The following is a 16,561-nucleotide window of genomic DNA, read 5'->3' as shown; positions in this document are numbered from 1 at the left end:
GCGTTGCAGTTGTGCACGAGACTACAGAGAACGCTGGCGGAGTTGCACGCGTGTTCTTGTTTCGCTCTTTCCTTCGCTAGGCTGCGTTCGTCGGCTCGTCGATCCACCTCTCCGAGTGCCTTTCGTCAGCGTCAGTGATGGAAACGCAAGAAGCGCACGCATCTGCTAGCATAAAACAGGGTCTTGTTTGCCCACTGACAGAGTCTCCTGCTCGCGACGTCACCTAATCATACAGGTGACGTCATGACGGCTGTTGTCGACAGAGCAAAGGCGCGGAGAGGAGCAGGCGAGCGTCTGTTGATGGTTTAGTGACCCTTTAACCAAGCTTAAACACCGCTGGTAAAGAATTAAGCCAGTTCCACGCATTGAAAGCCATTGGACAGCGAAACTGTAAGTGCGCGAGTCTATGTGATTGGCTACCTAAATCACGTGGTGTAGTAACGACACCACTTGATTAGAAATACGTGCGACTACACTTCATTGGGCTAAGCGAGATCACGTCACCTGCGGGATCAGGCAATTTTGTGTCACGTGATTTCTAGCGAGATCACGTGATCTGCCAGCTGATGAAATGGTGTGTCAACGAACGCCTCGGCTCAGCTGGTAATACGCCGGCGCAGCCAAAATCCTGCCAGTGTGCGCTCCCTGTTACATATATATGACCCTGTTACGCGCCCAGGTACCTCATTTAGTTTATTACAAACGATTTAAGTCTCTAAATAATGTAATTAAAGAAAGTGCAAATTGCTCTGCCTTGCCTTGGTTTAATACAACTAATTTAAGCCTCTAACTAATTTAATTATTGAATTACTGCTGCTACTACTTCTACTACTACTACTAGGACGACAGCACAGGGTAGACGAATTGAACCTCGCTGTAAAAACGAAGTCTTTATTTGGTCCTCGAAGCGGATTTATTTCATCCTTTTGCAAGTGCGTAGCCGAACGAAGGAAGCCTAGACGTTAGCCGGTTTCTGCATGGTCTCACTAGCTGCCGGCGCCTGGTGCTCTTTCTCGAAGCTGAACGAGTCGCTGTCCACGGTGCGGACCGTCTGATCGCGTCTACTGGCGTACCACCGATCTGTAGTCCGCAGATGACGGCCTCCTGTAGGGGCTAAGGGCAATATACATTGAGCTTTGGATGAATTGAAGCTTCTACATAATGAATTTGTTTGCATTTAATTCCACTTTGCAGCGTACTGTTCCATACGATCGCTTTGTTGAAGGCATCACCATATTCGACGAGTCGTTGGACGTGGCGCCACCGCGAGCCACGTCAAAAGTATGATTTTTAGTTGCTCAAAATCCACATATCCGCAGACGAATTTGCACTGTATTTCTAGCCTCAGATTTCGTTCTGCTTTTGCAAAAACCGAGCTCAAATGGCTTCAGAATAGAGAGATATTTATTTACAACTTAATTCAGATTGATAACTATAACACACATAAATTAACGTATTGTAAAACTATTTTATTTATTTATTTAAAAGTACCCTAGAGGCCCCTGTAGGCAATGCGTAAGGGAGGTTACGCATGAAAATGTTACAACGTGAACAGTGCACGAAAGGAACGGGTATAAATACATAAAAGAAATGAGAACAACAAAAAATGTTACTGTAAGATATGCGGGACCGTAGTGAACATTACGTGAGAATATATACCCTAAAGAGAGGCAAGGAAAAGATAGACTTTAAATCACGACAGCACATTTACAGAATAAAATTTGGCACGTTAAAATACAAGCAGTATATTTAAAGAACGAACGCAACATAACTTGGCTATTACAAAAACATTTTACGCAAAATTGCACATAAATAACAATAAAGGCTATGAAAAAACATTGTGATAGGCATGGTCTCAAGCATTATTTTAACAAATGTGTGTTTAGCGGATGGCTAAAGTTACCTTGGGTACTTACGGAAGCGAGGGTGTTAAGATGGTCGTTCCAAAGGCGAATGGCTCTTGGAAGAGCGGAATAGTTAAATGAATTGGCCTTCCCGTAAATGAGGATGAGGTTAAACTGATTGTATAAACGTTCTGTCCTGTAGCGCGAAGTTTTAAGCTGCAAAAAATGACGACGTTTTCTTATCGATGTATTTATCAAACAATGATAGCTGGGCGATATCCCGATAGAATATCGATTGCGATTCTATCGGGATAGTTACGACAGAATATCGATTGCTTTGAAATAATGCATTGATTTGACGATTTTACAGAAATTTCTTCAATGGTGGCGTCTCAAAGGGATATTTTCGCGAAAAAACTCGCCGCCGGCGAGTGTACAGAAACACGGGTGCACGCAAATGAGGCCTTCGGAGGCGCGCCTGACACATCCGTATTTCTTGGCGCCGTTTTCGACCACATAATCTGGGAGTGTGGTAGCTCCCCAGGGGCTAAGTCAAATATCAATTGTAGAGAGGCCTGGGAAGCCCTGCTGCGGAGCGAGGAACCCGCTTCACAGCAACAAGCCATCCGCCTGGCGGAAGAAGCCGCGAGGAGTCAAGACCTCTTCGCCTGCTTCTAATCGCGGAGGTGCCGGCCCCCGTTGCCTAGGCCTGTGTGCCGAGGACGGGGAGTAGGGGGCCTCCTTTTCTGGCGGAACAATAAAGTTGTTATCATCATCATCATCATCATCCACAAGTGATGCTCTCTCGAGCGTGGCCTTGTGGGAGATCAGCTGTTTCTGATATGAAAATCCTATCTATTATAGAGCTCGCTTGGAACTGCACATTGCCATATTACGTTGTTGCCTGAATACGAACGCGTGGCCGTCGTTGTTGCCCGTAGCAACTGAACTGCTGCGCTCCTAAGCAGGTGGATGACGCTAGATGAGCAGCCTGTTGGGCCAGTATGCTATCCACGAACATTCAAAAGGTATAGCGCGAGTAACGACTAACACAGAAGCGCTAGTCCGTCGTTGTCTGCTTCCCATTTTCTTTGTTCGTCGCTTTTTTGCGCTGTACTTTTTTTTAGTGTACGTGCATGACGGTCCAATTGCCCGCATAGAGGTACAATTAGGTACGGAGCATTGCACAATGCGATAGCGAGAAAGAAATGGAGTGGAGAAAAAGAAAAGAAAGAAAGAAGGAGAATGGAAGAAAGAAATAGAGAAAGAAAGGAAGAAAGTCTTTAAAGAAAAAAAATGAAGAAACAAAGAAAAAAGAAACGAAGAATGCCAGGCACGCACACGCCAAGCTTCGCTTGCTCCCATTTTTTCCGATAGCGCACGAGCGCCAGATTTCTTCTTCTTCTTCTTCTTCTGCTTCTTCTTCTTCTTATTATTATTATTGTTATTGTCATTATTATTACTATATTATTATTATTATTATTATAGTCGGGATGCATGCTTGCTATGCTCCTGCCCGTTTTTCGGTAAGCAGCAGTTTTTCCGCTGTGAAAGTTGTTCTAAACGTGTTCATGCGAAGTGTGTAACCTGGCCTGATGAAGAGCTGCAACTTCTGAAGTCTGGGTCGCGCTCATTTTGCTGCAATTTATGTGATCTGAGCAGTTCTTCTGGTAAGCCTAACGAAGACAACTCGGCGGCGTGCAGCGATGAGCCCTGCAGCTGCTCTCAAACCGGTTCCCTCTCCACGTGTGCCCCTACGGGTGGTGAGCTCGCCGGGCTGCGCCGCCTCCTCCTCGACGCGTTGGAGGGAATCTCGTTCCTCAGCGACGAGGTATCCCAACTACGCGAAGAAAACGAGCGCCTCCGCAAGGATCATTCCCGCGGTGTTGAACAACAAGCCCGTGTGGTCGCCTCCCTTCGTGCAGAGGTCCGCTTCCTGCGTGAGGAGCTGACGCGCCGCACGGCCGCCGTGTCAGTGAAGGCGCCTGTGATCCCTCCAGAGCAGGTGACCGTTGGCCGATCTGTGACCTCCAAGCAACCTGCGTACTCTGAACAGCCTCTGTCCAAAATTCTTTCATCTTCGAATTCGCCGCCATGTGACGTAGACACGTCCGAGCGTGTCAGTGTGATGCCTGCGACAGCCTCTTCTGCAGCGGTAACTGAGGGTGTAAGAAAGAAGAAACCCGCCTCGTTTGGAGCATTGAAGACATCCACTATATCCGTAGCTCAGCGGCCACAACGGCCACAACGGCCAAAGGCCATTTTTGTTACGAAGCTGAGCCCGGACACCACTGCTGCTGACATCAAAAAACATATTGCTTCATTCGATATGTCTCCCATTTCCTGCCGGCGACTTCAAACAAGATTCCAGTCATATTCTTCATTCTATATCGAAGTTGACGAGGAAACGCTACAACGCCTGAATGACCCTTCGATGTGGCCCCTCGGATGCCTCTTCAAGCCATTTCGTGGGGAGCTGCGCGATGACATGCTTCATCCCTCTGAGCAAGTGACTGGAAACGAAAGTGCCGTGTAACGTAGACATATTCTACCAAAATGCTCGGGGTCTGCGTACCAAGACACTGGAGTTTTTCTCTAATGTTCTTTCGTCTTGTTTTCCTATTATCGCTATTTCTGAAACCTGGCTCGGCACTGAAATTCTCTCATCGGACTTTTTTCCCCCGACTTACACCACCTTCCGCCGTGACCGAGATTTCAGTGAAACCAAACAGAAAGGCGGTGGCGTGCTGATTGCCATTGACAATTCACTGAAATCCGTTAGACGGAAAGACCTAGAAACTATCGAAGAATCGATCTGGCTAGAAATCAACCTTGAGCGCCGTGAAAAATTGTTGATTGGATGCTTCTATTTACCGCCCAGCATTTCCCCTGCCTCGTTTCACGATGTCATGTCTTCTATTGAACTTGTGATATCTTCTCATAGTGGGCACAGAATTATTGTTCTTGGGGATTTCAATGCACCTGGAATTGACTGGAGCACGCTTACCTTTTCTCATTACAATCATTTCACAGAGAAAAAGTGCAGCCTGCTCTTGGACTTTCTGGCGTTTAATTCCCTAGTGCAACATAATTCAGTCGTCAATTCCAGTGGCAACGTCTTAGACCTGTGTGTGTCAAACGATCAACCCCTTGAAGTTTCCCGCTCCAACATCTCTCTTGTACGTCCGGACAAATTCCACCCACCACTTAACGTAAGATTATCTGCATCAGCCGAAACAACGAGCTACAGCAGTTACGTAAACAAATCTCCAAGATTTGCGTTCAAGCGAGGTGATTACACGGGCCTCTATCATCACTTGTCCACCGTTGAGTGGTCACAGGTTACTGACAAACCTAATGTTGATGACCAGGTTGATCGGTTTACGGAGCTTGTACTGAGCAGCATGCTTAATTTTATTCCCCAGTATACACCTAAACAACGTAAATATCCCCACTGGTTCTCATCTGAACTTATCAGTGCACTGAAGCATAAAGATCACGCACACAGGAAATCTAAATGTTCTCCATCCAGCGAGTGGAAGGAAGAGTTCAGCTTTTTTCGAACTCTCTCTAAACGCCTATATAAACGGGATCATAGTTCGTACATTCAATTCTTAGAAAAAAGCGCCTCTGACAGGCCGGCTGAGTTTTGGAAGTATGTGCGTAAACGGTCTAGCAAAAGCGGAGAGTCCTTCAGACTACTAGACTCAAATGGGGTAGAAGTGCATGCCGTCGCTGACTGTTTTGCCACACATTTCTCATCCGTTTATAAGGCCTCAGACTCCAGCACTGATATCAGACAACAGCCCAAGGCAGTTAGCTCATCCAGTGCTTTGTCGCTGGATGAAAATCTTATCAGCGAATGCATTAAGCGCTTAAAACCATCCTTATCATGTGGCCCAGATGGCATCCCCTCCGCCATACTAAAAGCATATGGTACTATATTTGTCCCAGTACTGACTACGATATTTAATAACTGCCTGGACACTTCCACATTTCCTAGCATGTGGGAAAACTGCTCGTGTTTTCCCAGTATTTAAGTCGGGCTCTAAAACAGATGTTTCTAATTATCGCCCGATTTCTCTACTATGTGCCACATCAGAGATCTTCGAACTGGCTCTTCATAAAATATTGTTTTTTAGTGCGAAAAACTCATTGATTCCAAATCAACATGGTTTTCTTGCTGGCCGCTAAACTACCACAAATCTTGATAGTTTCATGACGCAGATCTCCACACCTATTTCTCAGAGAGGACAGGTTGACGTTATCTACTTTGACCTGAGCAAGGCTTTTGACGTAGTCAGCCACACACCGAGTATGGTTAAGCTTGCGAACTTTGACGTTGACTTGTCGATTGTGAATCTCTTGCACAGCTATCTGCTCAATAGATCTTGTTATGTTGCCGTAAATGGCCAAACCTCTTCTTTGTATAAAGTGACTAGTGGGGTCCCTCAAGGGTCGGTATTAGGCCCACTCCTATTTTTAATTTACGTTAATGATGTTTCTTTTGCCATTCGTAATTCTTCTTTCCTCTTGTATGCCGATGACATCAAGATATTTAAGGAAATTTATTCAGTTAACGACTGTCGCTTGTTGCAGTCAGATTTGTGTTCTTTTTCCGAATGGTGCAACGGCAATAACCTTTCTCTAAATACCGCAAAGACAAAATTCATGTCTATCACTCGCAAAACATCTAGCGTGTCATTTCAATACTTTGTCAATTCTGTGCCGTTATGCAAGGTTTATGAAATCAGTGATCTTGGTGTTGTTGTTGACAGCGCGTTAAACTTTTCTTCTCACGTTAAGCGTGCTGCTATGCGGGGCCTTCGTTCTCTCGGATGTGTTTGTAGAATATCTCGAGAATTCAGGTCTCCCATGGCCCTACACAAATTGTACACGGCAATATGTCTTCCGCAACTTGAGTATGCGTCCGTGATATGGAATGGCATTGCTCAATCCAGCGGTAACACCATTGAACGAGTCCAGAAAAAATTCCTCAGCATATATAACCATCGCTTTGCTAAAAATGACTCTGGATCTCGTTCAAATACTGCTGAGTCATTATCACTGCCATCACTTCACTGCCGACGAAATCGTTCTGATCTCTTATTTCTCTACAAGCTAGTCCACGGTTTCATATCCTGCCCTGTACTTCTCAATTGTGTTAATTTTCGAATTCCGCGTAAGTTAACCAGAGAGAACAGACCGTTTCATGTACCCGCCTGCTTCTTCCAACACTCTACCGTTCACAGAATACAAAGTCTTTATAATATTAGTTTTCTTGATCTTGACGTTTTTCATAGTCCACAATCACTGTTTTTATCCGAGCTTTGCACTGTTTTGACATAGTATGGCACAGTGTACAAAGTCTTCCCTTCTCCGTCTTTCCGCATAGTTGTATATGTGCAATCTAATTTTTTATTCCCCTTCAATATTTCTCATATTGTCTTATTTTACTCCTCCCCTTTAGTGTTCATTTCTCTTTGTCTACGTGTTTTTGCTCTTTTTATTTCTGAAGACTGTCTGTATTGTATTGTTTATTTTTATTGATTTTATTTTTGCGTGCGCCTGCACAAAGACCTCACGGTTGTTCCTGGGCACGTTAAATAAATGATTGATTGATTGATTGATTGATTATTATTATTATTATTATTATTATTATTATTATTATTATTATTATTATTATTATTATTATTATTATTATTATTATTATTATTATTATTGTTATTATTATTATAGCATTTCTCTCGCATCGAAATGCGGCCACCATGTCCTCAAATGGAACCCGCCTCTTGGATCTTACTAGCACAACCATTTAGCAGAGAAGCCACCATGGTGGGTGGCGTCGTTTGAGAGGGGCTACGTTCGTGTAATTTATCGTATTAACCGACCCTTCGTATAAGGCGACATTATTCCAAGTTACCTTCATGCCAACTGCAGTGGCACAGGGTGCTCTCGCACCGGGATTCTATGTTTGGCTTTCCGGCGTAGACTTTCTGGCACGCGGCTTCACATGCAGCAGGGTTGCATCCTGTAGAAGCAAAAAAAAAAAAAAAGCGGTACAATAAATCCGTCAGGAATACGAAACAACTGACACGTGTAATTCCCACAATTATCTGTCAAGACGCATCGTAGGGATTGCGCTCCTGTTTATAAAAAGTCACAGCTTCGCCGCAAGGGCGAAGCAATGAATGCGATAGCAAGCAACTAATGCTATACGAAGTGAGGCTCGCCAATGGATACTCTCAGTTTGAACAGCGCTCCTGTTGCAAAGGCGGCCGAAGCAGCGAAGGAAACTAGCGTGCTTCAAGTGTCGAGCTGTGACACTTGATAGTTCGCGCTCATCTTCTGTTTGTTCGTTTAGCGGCGTCCCTTCAGCTCGAGTGACTTTCGTACGCTCCGTAACATGAGCGCGGACACCACGGTGAAAGCGTGAAACATCCCTCTTCCCCTCAGCAATAGAAAACCGCGCGAGCAGACAGCGGAAGGGCAAGGTTCTCCCTGCGCAAGTATAAGAAGAAGCGAGCGCGCTCGCCGACGACTTTTAAATCCACCCGTCGCGCTCCTAACGCCATCTCGCTGGTAATGAAGAAACGCTTATAAGCGCCTAGCGTCTTTGAGTCCGTCCAGCGGTAAATGGTGTGTATATAACGCTCGCCGTTAGCTGCGTGGAGGATCTGCGTTTCGTGGCGTAGTGGATAGCGCCACTCGCTGCGGAGCAAGAGGTCCCCGGTTTGATTCCGCGCTTCGGAAGCATTTTTCTGAATTACTTTTCTTTGTGGCTTTTATATATATATATATATATATATATATATATATATATATATATATATATATATATATATATATATATATATATATATATACATTCTTATACATATACGGTGCATGACGGGCGACGGCAAAATTCAGCCGAGACTGTACATATAATTGCTATCGCAATAAAAGCGAAAACCATAGATACCTTATCAAACGCGAAAATTGACGCTCGGCGTCGCCGTCAGCACAGGCAATGCAACAAGCATAATCACGTGATGACGTCGCCATGACGTCACAGATCCACAAACGTTTTGACGTCATCGTGACGTCACTGTGACTAGGCATAACGTGATGTCACATGATGACATCAACACATTACATCCCCGCTTGGTCAAAGATGGGCCGATCACGCAGGCAGTGCCCAGCCACGTGAACCTCCGATCTTGGAAGCAGTGCAAAATCACGTTAGGTGCAGGAAGTTTTCGGTTAGATATAGCGCTTGTGTCACGCCTTGTGTGTTTACGCTCTAACTTTAAACTCAGGAGTATGTACCAACTAGGGCCACAGGAAGTTTTATTGAAGCTTTCGGAAGGGTAAGAGAATCAGTACATTGACTGAGAACAACAAGAGGACGAAGAAGATGGCTTTCGCCTTCGGCTCGCCTCAGGTGAATGCGTAAAGGGACCCTGGGATTTTTTTTTCTTGCCTACGAAATAGATTTATTTGAGAAACCAAAAGGCCAGACTTGTGAGGAACACGCAGCACCCTCACAGATCTGCGCATTCAACCAAAGAACCCAAAGGGTCCCGATACATTGACCTCAGACGACTCGAACCACTCTAGATTTCTTCAGCGCACCTGGTTTTACACTGCCTCCGTGATCGGCCCACCTTTGACCAAGTGTCCATGCCGTATAAGGACGTCATCTTGGCATACTTTTACGCTATGTGACGCCAATGGTGACGTCATCACGTGATGATGATGTTTTGCATCACTCGTGCTGACGCCGATGGTCACTTTTCGCCTTTGATGAGGCATTACATGCTTTAAAAAGTTTATTGGGCATCCCCTGACGAGGAGCTGTACTATAGCTTTGTTGCATATTGGTGGCTTAGCTCCGCGGCCGCTCGCTATGTATTAGGCGTTGTCGTGGACGAATTTCCGGCAACAGCGACGTCACACAATGTTTAATAAGGTTCGTGCATTACAATATTCGTTAATGAGCATTATGTAGATGACCATGGCAGAACAGTAAGCTATCCATGGCAGTCTGTAAAGGAACGCCCGCACGCTTGTCCCGTCCGACCGTAGTCGCGCATTGGGAGAACGAGGAGCTGTAGAACACTGTACCTTAACCTCGATGGAGCCAGATTGATAATGGCACACGTCGCTCAAATCATTATGAAAATCCTCCGCTGCTAATCTGGTTATAATGCAGAGTTCAGCTGCATATCCAAGTAGCTCTACTTTTAAGATGCGCAATAATAAGCACCGGAACAAAGTAATGACCTGAAGATTTTATCTTTTAAGTCAACGACTACAACATAAAGGAAATGCGTACAATGCTACTGTTTAAAGCTCTGCGACGAATTCTTCATGCGGCAAGGAACCAGGCAGTGCAGGCTTGCAGCACCGACAACAGTGCTTCTGTGACGCAAATGAAGGGGTTCGACTCTTGTCCTCTGCTGATAGGCGTGCGCACAGGGGGGGCAGGGCCGCCCCCCCTAATCATTTAAGAGGGGGTTGCAAAATCTTCCCCATACATTGACTTAGTAGGGTGGGGGGCGCTGCGATGAACCTTTGCCCCCACCTAATGGGGAACCCTGCGCACGCCTATGCCTCTGCTATGCTCTGGCTTGAACAGCAGCATTTTCGTTATAGTTCGCTCGCGTCGCAAGGGGCTCCTCGACTACTAGCTGTATTTTCTTCTCGTGGTAGTTCTATAGATGGCTGCCAGCATTACAGGGGGCTAAGAGACGTTTACATTTAACGTATCTTCTCTATACCCACCGCCATCGCAGTCAGGATCACGTCCCCGAGTTAGTAGCGTAAGTCAATGCGCTGAATGGCGTAGAAATAGCTTACGTGAAAACGCAAGCGTCCCGCCAAGCGAGTTAAAGACTGTACGCTGCTTTGGAAGCATCTTTGGAAGCACTTTGCGGCTTATTTGGAAAACTTGGCGTTCTCTTCGTCCAATTTATGGCGTATATATGTGCATTTAAATCTAGGAGTGGTAGTCAGCGCCTTCAGGTAGTATGGACGCCTTCAGGCAGCATGCGTGGGATCATTGATCAGCTGCCAGCTCGAAAAAGGTCACGTGCTTCGTGACGCCAGCAAGCAGAAAAAGAGTTTCCATACACGCCGTCATGGCTACCAGTGGCGCTGACTAACACTCCTAGGTTTAAATGCACATATATACACCATAAAGTGGACGGGAAGATGACCATCGCCACAGCTAAGTGGCACCGCATCGGACACGTTATTCGAAGGTCGCAGGTTCGGTCCCTGCCGGCGGCAAATTATCTTTCCGTCCACTTTACTTTCTCCACATTTACATCATAAATACTACAAAATAACATCCCCAATACTTTATTTGGCTTTCTTGTCCGTTAGTCCAAATTATTTTGTGTGTAAGAGTGATATAGTCAAGATGCAATAAAATTATACCACCTCAAAGCTTAACAAAGAATGTTTAATAAAGAGCAGTGATACAACATATTTGAAAGGCTTGCAAAACATAGAAAGGCGTTAGCCTGACGAAGGGAAGGAAACCAGCTTAGCTGCTTTATCAACGTCCGCGAAGCGTAGCTGGTTCAATTTCTTTTTAGTACTATGACCGCACCACGCCCTATCAGAAGTCAAACGCTGACAGTGATTTACATTGTTTTATTGAAAATCCACCGTGCTACGACTTTGTTGAACTAAATAAAGAAATGACGCTTACCTTTGGTCCAAGTGCAAGTGCAGACGTCATTGGCACATTCGTGTCTCAGGTTTTCCTCGGATCCGTGCCTCACTTCACACATGGTTTTGCATGTGTCCGCAGCGCAAACTGCGCAGAAAAATATCAGCGCTATTAATTCATCACGGTGCAATTGTATTAAATGCGACCCATTTCTTAGCGAACCTCAGGCACTTTGGGCGTTTCTATCTATCTATCTATCTATCTATCTATCTATCTATCTATCTATCTATCTATCTATCTATCTATCTATCTATCTATCTATCTATCTATCTATCTATCTATCTATCTATCTATCTATCTATCTATCTATCTATCTATCTATCTATCTATCTATCTATCTATCTATCTATCTATCTATCTATCTATCTATCTATCTATCTATCTATCTATCTAGCCGCCTACGTCTGGGCGCTCTACCGGTCGTCTCCATAGGCTGTAATATACCAAAATTTGCATGCCATAGGATGAGTGTATGACGAACACGATTCACTGGTGATGACATGAATAACGCAAAACACCTGCCGCGTACGTCATGAAACCCTTTCCCTCAGTCACATGTGGCACATACCCACATACCAGAATTCATGTTATGCGGGTATGTGCCACAGGTGGTTACAGAGTCTCAGTCAACGCAGTAACCGCGAACATACACATTGACACGGAAGGAAAGGGATAATAATAGTAATTGTTGGGGTTTTACGTCCCAAAACCGCGATATCATTATGAGAGACGCGATAGTGAAGAGCTCCGGAAATTTTAAAAAATCTGGCATTCTTTAACCTGCACTGACATTGCACAGTACACGGGCCTTTAGCATTTCGCCTCCATCGAAATGTGACCACCGCGGCCGGATTCGGACCAGCGACCTTCGGGTCAGCAGCCGAGCACCGTAGCCACTACAGCATTTCGGCCGACGCAAGGAAAGTTAGGGAGCTGAAGGCAGAGCACCCCTGGAAGACGCTGGACTACCATCCACTCGTCCATGTGGTCCAGAACGTTGATCACGTGGATTACTCAAAAACCGTAGTAAATGCTTCCTACAATAACGCCGCCGAGAGGACGATGTCCCTCATGATTACCGGTGACTTCAGCATTGATTTACCAAAACCCAACAACGCCTGATTCTAAGACGGCATGAAAGGCGGCTTGGATGTGGACCTCGGTACCAACAAGACCTCGGTACCAATTCCAGGACAGAAGGCAACATAGATCATTTCTTCGTAAAATTCATCCGCAGTTCCCCCCAGCTCTACTATACCTCGCACTTCACTAAACTTAGACCATTCGTAGCCGCGATCACGAACGGATCCGATAACATGTCCTGTCCAGCTGCTGCTCATTTATCACGGTGACAATGACCTTATTCAAGAACTGCCAACAACCCCTTCCACATATGCACACGGGTTCGTGAAAAGTGCGTGCGTTCTCCGTCATAACGAATAAGAATAAGTATAACAACTGTAACGCAACTCTAAAAACTGCAACTGTGACTGTAAAGTACGTGCAGTGCGCCACCGCGTGCCACTCGGCTGTGTATATACCTAGAGAAACTTTTCTGAATAAAGCTTAGTTGCGAGTAGCGCCTGTCCTGTGCATCTGTGTTCCTTGATTGTCCTATTCGAATACGCGCTATCCAGTATTGCAGATTATAAGCACTATATATCAGCTTAGTGTGTTTGGTGTTGGTAATACCTATGTTGCTGTTGGAATCGTTCAGCAACTGTAAACAACTGCTAATATAATGCATGTGCGACTATTCAAAATATGTGTGTGCGTATACCATTTGCACATTTCTCTAGCGTCGTTCCGTAACGTTTCGCTCAATGTGAAAAATTGCGTCACAGTCACCTTCCTGCGCATGCTTCGCATAACATCGATTCCCACGATACGTAAGTTTTTTTTTTTTTGGTAGAAAGCCACCGAAGAAATATCACGTGACCTAAGTGCGAAGCTTTAAAAGAACAAAAAATCATGAGCCAACAAACTCTGTAAAGGCGGATACTCAGCGAAGCTGTGTTGCTAGCACGCGTCAAAGCAGTGACACAGAATTTTGATGAAATGTGCAGAAATCTAAGGAAGCCTCCTTTTGAATTTAGCTTATGCTCCCTTCGAGCGCTTCCACCTTAGGTGGAGTTGGCCTAAAGAACAGTGTGATTTATATTATTCGTTATTAATTTAGTTGCTCACTTGTATAAGCTTATTTATTGACTTCTTTTCTTTATTGAAAATTAAATAATAATAATAATAATAATAATAATAATAATAATAATAATAATAATAATAATAATAATAATAATAATAATAATAATAATAATAATAATAATTATAATCAATTCATTACACGCGGGCAACTATTACACTTTAGTGGACCAGTGGTGTGTAGTAAGGTTTGTCCAATATCTTTGGCACGTACCGGCTAGGCTTTTCTAATGAGATGGTACTGTTCGCGTACATACGAATGGCCTAGTTAGATGTATCGTGTGTCGCACGGTGCTATCAGTGACTCTTACCTCAACCAACGCGAGGCTCGGAACATGCGCAGCGGTTTAGCGGCGAGCATGTAAACGTCACGCGTACCGCGTTACCGTTACCAGAAGGCACCTTCGTCGAAGGCGCTCACCGATGGCCCGATGTGCACGATAGAAAAATAAACAGGCCACAAATGAGCTGCACATGTGCGGAGCTTCGCGTTGGTGTAGATAGGCGTCACTAATAGCACCGTGGAGCACGCGCTCTCGTTTTCGCGCTAAGCCTGCTCACAGCTGCATGTGCCGCAACAACCATCTGAGTAGGGGAATGCCGTCTCAGTTTCGAACATATGAACTTATACAACACGCACCTAGCACATGGGCGTTAAATAGGCAATAAATCTTGCACCTAGAACATATCGAAGCGATGCTAACGGGCGCGGCCAGCCTCGAACCCTGGACGTTAATCAGAGCTGCGCAACTCAATTGCTTATGAGCTATCGCGGCGGGTATTCATGCTCTCTCTAAGACATGATCATCTTTACCTGCCATAAATGTAGTCCAAAAAGAGAAAAACTTATTTTGCCTGTGTTCGCGATTATACATCCACCTCTAAATAAGCACAGTGTAACGCAGTTCCACTATCTATCTATCTATCTATCTATCTATCTGTCTGTCTGTCTGTCTCCGCACATTACGTACACAACCGCAAAGAGTATTCCGTTGTGGCACTAATTTTCAAGTTTCTTCGCATCGCCCATTGAATACTAGTACATCTCCCCGCCACGGTGGTCTAGTGGTTATGGCGCTCTACTGCTGACCCGAAGGTCCCGGGATCGAATCCTGGCCGTGGCGGCTGCATTTTCGATGGAGGCGAAAATGTTTGAGGCGCGTGTACTTAGATTTAGGTGCACGTTAAAGAACCCCAGGTGGTCTAAATTTCCGGAGCCCTTCACTACGGCGTCTCTCGTAATCATATCTTGGTTTTGAGACGTTAAACCCCAGATAATATTATTATAATAAAAGTACATCTAGTTTCGAGCATTGTCCCTACAAATTTTGCTAGCTGAAACACCGGACATGACGTCAGAGCAGCGCACCTCAGCCGCTATCCTATTGCTGATACGTACTCTCCTTATGGTAGCAGCGGCAGGCGCCCTTCGAATCGCACTTCCCGTAGACGCCCCGGTCGTGCGAATGTTCGGCCTCTTTTTTGCAAGTGGCATTGCACGCTCTGCCATCACAGTACTCGGTGTCCCTAGAAGCAGGAAATAAAGTCATGCTTGATTCTTTTCGTAGGAATCGCTCATGACACGGCACTTGAGCGTGTCTTCGTAGAGGTAACTGAGGCTATGCTCGACGTTAATCATGGCAATCTGCACGACGTGTATCGCTGTTAGGCCTGTCTGCCTGCCGTTGACGTAGACGCTCACAAGCTGGCTCACCTTGTTACAACTCTCTCATATTCAAGAATGCAACGCACAATTGAGGAAACAAGAAAATAAACACTCACAGGGTCATTTATGCATTTGCCTAAGACGACTCGAAGGCGACTGTACTCTTTTTCCCCCTATTAAAGTGTTTCTTGGGTACTTAAACGCAGAAATTTTGGTCTGTCTGTCCGTCTGTCTGTCTGTCTGTCTGTCTGTCTGTCTGTCTGTCTTTCACACGATTCAGCCACCCGGCTAAAGTTTAAGCAGTTGCTGAACGCCCAGCCATCTTGATCTGGTAGCTGCGTTCATACTTGTGAACAGTGTCGATCAAAAAGCAAATATTACGCATACCTGAGGCGCAAAATCAATACGTAAGTATTAGGTGGCGTGTTCCTTTACTAGAAAATACATAGATACGTAATTCTAAAGACTCTAGGGCTTCTTAGGCTGCGCTGAAACAGCGCAGAATCGGTGGGAAGAAGACTATCGTCTTTCGACGACATTTGCAGCGTAGCACGCAGATATGCGGCCAGTTTCCTTCTCAGTCGATGTACTAATCCTCCTGGCTCAAACATGCGCTGCTACCTTCGCCACGAATAAATACTGACATAACCAGCTTCATATTCTTTCAAACACTCTGATTCAGTTGACTAACGCTGACGACCATCAGGCCCCTATCGGTGATGCTGAAGGAATGGAGGTCACGGCTTGGAGCAGAGGTAGCATGAGTGTCCCCCCATGCTGCAGCTATCTACGAAACTCTTGATAAGGTGACCTTCAACACCTACACTTGTGAAGCCATTGCGGACGAAGGCCAGCAAACAATCCCACACGAGGGACACAGCATGGCTCTCGTCCCGTGCCCTTTTTTATGTGTTTCTGTCGTTTTCGGGGTGGGGGGGGTATTTTAAGCATGCATCGTTTCCTACTCGCCAACCTTTCCATCTTACCGCAGAGGAAGGCACTGCACGAATAAAAAGGGCGGCTACATGAGATCGTTACCGTGCGAAATGTTACCTTGCCACCCTAGCTCTTGTTACAAACTGGTAGCAAAAACTATTCATTCAACCTACATGAATAAACATGATTGTA

The 16,561-nt window shown here is 45.3% G+C and overlaps 1 long non-coding RNA gene across 1 annotated transcript; it reads right to left on the bottom strand.

Moving 5' to 3' along the window:
- Window positions 1–7,766: 7,766 nt before the first annotated feature.
- Window positions 7,767–15,288, bottom strand: LOC119405648 (uncharacterized). Its single transcript, XR_007417548.1, has 3 exons — window positions 15,167–15,288; window positions 11,548–11,655; window positions 7,767–7,875 (listed from the first exon to the last, which is right to left on the bottom strand). It is a non-coding gene; the product is annotated as an uncharacterized LOC119405648 (long non-coding RNA).
- Window positions 15,289–16,561: the final 1,273 nt, after the last annotated feature.

Source organism: Rhipicephalus sanguineus, chromosome 9, assembly GCF_013339695.2.
Source record: "Rhipicephalus sanguineus isolate Rsan-2018 chromosome 9, BIME_Rsan_1.4, whole genome shotgun sequence".
Classification (NCBI taxonomy): Eukaryota; Metazoa; Arthropoda; class Arachnida; order Ixodida; family Ixodidae; genus Rhipicephalus; species Rhipicephalus sanguineus.
Note: the sequence above shows the minus strand (reverse complement) of the source record. Positions and strands in the feature narration are given on the sequence as shown.